Source organism: Anguilla anguilla, chromosome 10 (genome assembly GCF_013347855.1).
Source record: "Anguilla anguilla isolate fAngAng1 chromosome 10, fAngAng1.pri, whole genome shotgun sequence".
NCBI classification, from domain to species: domain Eukaryota; kingdom Metazoa; phylum Chordata; class Actinopteri; order Anguilliformes; family Anguillidae; genus Anguilla; species Anguilla anguilla.
The window spans coordinates 23,961,292-23,965,977 of record NC_049210.1 but is presented as its reverse complement, the minus strand read 5'-3'; positions in this window follow the sequence as shown (position 1 = coordinate 23,965,977).

Here is a 4,686-nt window from a genome sequence, read left to right as displayed (position 1 = left end):
TCAGGTTGAGACTCCCCGGGGTCCTGTGTTCCACCCTGCGGAGGATTTCCCACTCGAGCAGTCTCGGGACGACATACGCTTTGCCTATGACTAAGTGATGCGCATTGATGGTCAGCAGGTGCGCCCCGATGCAGTACTCTCCCACCCTTATTTTTCTATTATTAGGGACAGGTTGTATCGAGTGTGTCATGACACTCCGACTGGTGAGGAAACGACCCAGTTGTTGGTACCAAAAAACCGCTGGGAAATGGTTTTCCAGGCGGCTCATTACAACCCCATGGCGGGACACTTAGGGTATGATAAATCACTACACCGAATAATGGCTCAGTTTTACTGGCCAGGCATTTAAGCGCACGTACGTCGGTGGTGTGTGTCTGTCCCGAATGTCAATTAGTGAACACCCCGGCCACCCAAAAAGCGCCTTTGCGCCCACTACCCTTAATAGAGGTCCCCTTTGATAGAATCGCTATGGACCTCATTGGGCCATTTGAACGGAGCACCCAGGGATACCGTTTCGTGTTGGTCTTGCTGGATTATGCGACCCGGTATCCCGAAGCAGTGCCGTTGCACAATATTTCAGCTAAGAGTGTTGCACAGGCTCTGTTTCAAATTATCTCCTGCGTCGGAATCCTGAAAGAGATTCTAACTGACATGGGCACTTCGTTTATGTCACGTACACTAAATGAGCTATACGGATTACTGGGCATTCGCTCTATTAGAACCAGTGTATACCATCCCCAAACAGGAGGAGGGGGGGCTGCAGAGTATGGAACGCCAATCTGCACCCCTTGCCCAGCAGGAGGATCCCAGGCAGAGTCCCTCAGAAGATGGAGATCCCCCTGGGGGGAGACGCCCAGTTCGGGAATGGAGGCCGCCTGTGTGGTCACGTGATTATAGCCTGACACAATAAAGACTGAAGGATGAGTCCTCTCCGCTAAGGAGGGGAAGAGTGTGTGTGGTAGGGTGGGCGTGGTTTTGCATTGGCTGCAGAGAGAGAGAGTGAGCGGGGCGGCTCTCGGACTCTGCGCCACAGCTGTTGGGGATTGCTAATCAGCACGGATGTTTAATTGTTTGATTGATTGACAATGTGCAGATTACCTCGACAGTGAGCCTGGGCGCTTAAAAGGCGGTCTACGGAGGCAGACGGGGGGCTGACTGGAGACGGAGGAAGTGCTGCAAGAACCTGCAGCACAGCTTTGTGTTTGTTACAAAACCGAAAGCCGCGTGGCAGCCACAAAATAAAAAGACGCATTCGCGTCCTGGAAATAATTCCCGTCTCTCTCTCGTCTGTTAAACCGAGCGGTGGCACTCAGCTTGCCACAGTGGTGGCGCGTACGGGGAGTGGAGAGAGAGAGAGTGAGGTAGATCAAGAATTCAGAGATGGATCCGAACCTGAACCGGACCGAGACGGCGCAGCCTCTCGTAGTGCTGGCGTGGATGCTGGAAGGGATGGCACAGATGCAAGAGCGGCAGGCAGCCGTACACACAGAGCAGATGGAGGCTCTGCGTGCACAAGCCTCCCTCCAGACACAGGCGCTGCGACAGCTGACGGCTGCCGGGGAAGCAAGCTCCCGGGACCCGCCGTCTCGATCCCCTCTCCGGATCCACCTCCCCAAAATGACCGCAGAAGACGACATCCAGGCATTCGTCGAAAGTTTTGAGGTGGCAGCGGAGGTGTGCCAGTGGCCCCACGAGGAGTGGGTAGTACACCTCCTGCCCCTCTTAACTGGGGAAGCCCAACAGGCAGTGCATGGGCTACTGCCCGGCGCCCGGGCGGACTACTAGATCGTGAAGAGGGCGATTCTAGACCGCCTGGGCTGCAGCTCGGAGGATTACCGGCGTTCCGGACGGCAAACTTGGTGGCAGACGACCGTCCCTTCGCGTACGCTCAAAGACTAACGCATATGGCCCGGCGTTGGCTGCAACCGGAGATCCGGTCCGCCGGGGGCGTGGTGGAGCAGGTCATCCTGGAGCAGTTCCTGGACGGTTTGCCAGAGGGAACGGCCAATTGGGTGCGGTACCATCGCCCGACCAACCTAGAGGCTGAGGACCACCTAGCGCTATACCCCGGCACCCAGCAGCAAGCACGGCCAGAACCGGCACCCAGGAGGAGACCCCCTCCTCGTACTGGCCCCTCTCCGGTCCCCAGGGCTCTACCCCCTCCCTTCCCTCAAAATAATCCCCCCTCTTTTCCGATTACCTCTCCAGGTCCAGGCTCAGTGGCGGGGGGCTCCGGCTCGCAGAGGGCTCCTCAGATGCTCGGACCGGGGTGTTGGCGGTGCGGACAGCCGGGTCATCTGCGCCGCGACTGTCCACTTATGGAAGTGGGGTAGGTGGTCCGGGTGGTCGGGCCGCCCACTTCCGCTCCCGATCAGGAGGGAGCGTACTGCATCCCGGTAAGGGTGCAAGGGAGTGAACACGGGGAGCTGTTGGATTCGGGGGCTATGCAGTCCCTGATCAAGCAAAACCTGGTTCGAACCGAGGCATTGGTAAAGGCACCCTGGGTTTCCATTCGGTGTGTGCATGGAGATGTGCACAAGTATCCGGTAGTGCCCGTGGAAATTTGTTACCAGGGAAAAATGCATATCGTGAAGGCTGCGGTTAGCTCCCGGCTTTCGCATCCCCTAATCTTGGGTACTGACTGGGCGGGGTTTAGAGAGATCTCTAGAAACATGCTGGGGGTGCGATCACAATCGATAGGGAAGTGTGACGTGTGTGCTGCTGACAGTGGTGACGCAGGGCCGTCCGACACGGCCGGGGTGGGGAGGAACCCAGGCGAGCCTCAGGTTGAGACTCCCCGGGGTCCTGTGTTCCACCCTGCGGAGGATTTCCCACTCGAGCAGTCTCGGGACGACATACGCTTTGCCTATGACTAAGTGATGCGCATTGATGGTCAGCAGGTGCGCCCCGATGCAGTACTCTCCCACCCTTATTTTTCTATTATTAGGGACAGGTTGTATCGAGTGTGTCATGACACTCCGACTGGTGAGGAAACGACCCAGTTGTTGGTACCAAAAAACCGCTGGGAAATGGTTTTCCAGGCGGCTCATTACAACCCCATGGCGGGACACTTAGGGTATGATAAATCACTACACCGAATAATGGCTCAGTTTTACTGGCCAGGCATTTAAGCGCACGTACGTCGGTGGTGTGTGTCTGTCCCGAATGTCAATTAGTGAACACCCCGGCCACCCAAAAAGCGCCTTTGCGCCCACTACCCTTAATAGAGGTCCCCTTTGATAGAATCGCTATGGACCTCATTGGGCCATTTGAACGGAGCACCCAGGGATACCGTTTCGTGTTGGTCTTGCTGGATTATGCGACCCGGTATCCCGAAGCAGTGCCGTTGCACAATATTTCAGCTAAGAGTGTTGCACAGGCTCTGTTTCAAATTATCTCCTGCGTCGGAATCCTGAAAGAGATTCTAACTGACATGGGCACTTCGTTTATGTCACGTACACTAAATGAGCTATACGGATTACTGGGCATTCGCTCTATTAGAACCAGTGTATACCATCCCCAAACAGGAGGAGGGGGGGCTGCAGAGTATGGAACGCCAATCTGCACCCCTTGCCCAGCAGGAGGATCCCAGGCAGAGTCCCTCAGAAGATGGAGATCCCCCTGGGGGGAGACGCCCAGTTCGGGAATGGAGGCCGCCTGTGTGGTCACGTGATTATAGCCTGACACAATAAAGACTGAAGGATGAGTCCTCTCCGCTAAGGAGGGGAAGAGTGTGTGTGGTAGGGTGGGCGTGGTTTTGCATTGGCTGCAGAGAGAGAGAGTGAGCGGGGCGGCTCTCGGACTCTGCGCCACAGCTGTTGGGGATTGCTAATCAGCACGGATGTTTAATTGTTTGATTGATTGACAATGTGCAGATTACCTCGACAGTGAGCCTGGGCGCTTAAAAGGCGGTCTACGGAGGCAGACGGGGGGCTGACTGGAGACGGAGGAAGTGCTGCAAGAACCTGCAGCACAGCTTTGTGTTTGTTACAAAACCGAAAGCCGCGTGGCAGCCACAAAATAAAAAGACGCATTCGCGTCCTGGAAATAATTCCCGTCTCTCTCTCGTCTGTTAAACCGAGCGGTGGCACTCAGCTTGCCACAGTGGTGGCGCGTACGGGGAGTGGAGAGAGAGAGAGTGAGGTAGATCAAGAATTCAGAGATGGATCCGAACCTGAACCGGACCGAGACGGCGCAGCCTCTCGTAGTGCTGGCGTGGATGCTGGAAGGGATGGCACAGATGCAAGAGCGGCAGGCAGCCGTACACACAGAGCAGATGGAGGCTCTGCGTGCACAAGCCTCCCTCCAGACACAGGCGCTGCGACAGCTGACGGCTGCCGGGGAAGCAAGCTCCCGGGACCCGCCGTCTCGATCCCCTCTCCGGATCCACCTCCCCAAAATGATCGCAGAAGACGACATCCAGGCATTCGTCGAAAGTTTTGAGGTGGCAGCGGAGGTGTGCCAGTGGCCCCACGAGGAGTGGGTAGTACACCTCCTGCCCCTCTTAACTGGGGAAGCCCAACAGGCAGTGCATGGGCTACTGCCCGGCGCCCGGGCGGACTACTAGATCGTGAAGAGGGCGATTCTAGACCGCCTGGGCTGCAGCTCGGAGGATTACCGGCGTTCCGGACGGCAAACTTGGTGGCAGACGACCGTCCCTTCGCGTACGCTCAAAGACTAACGCAT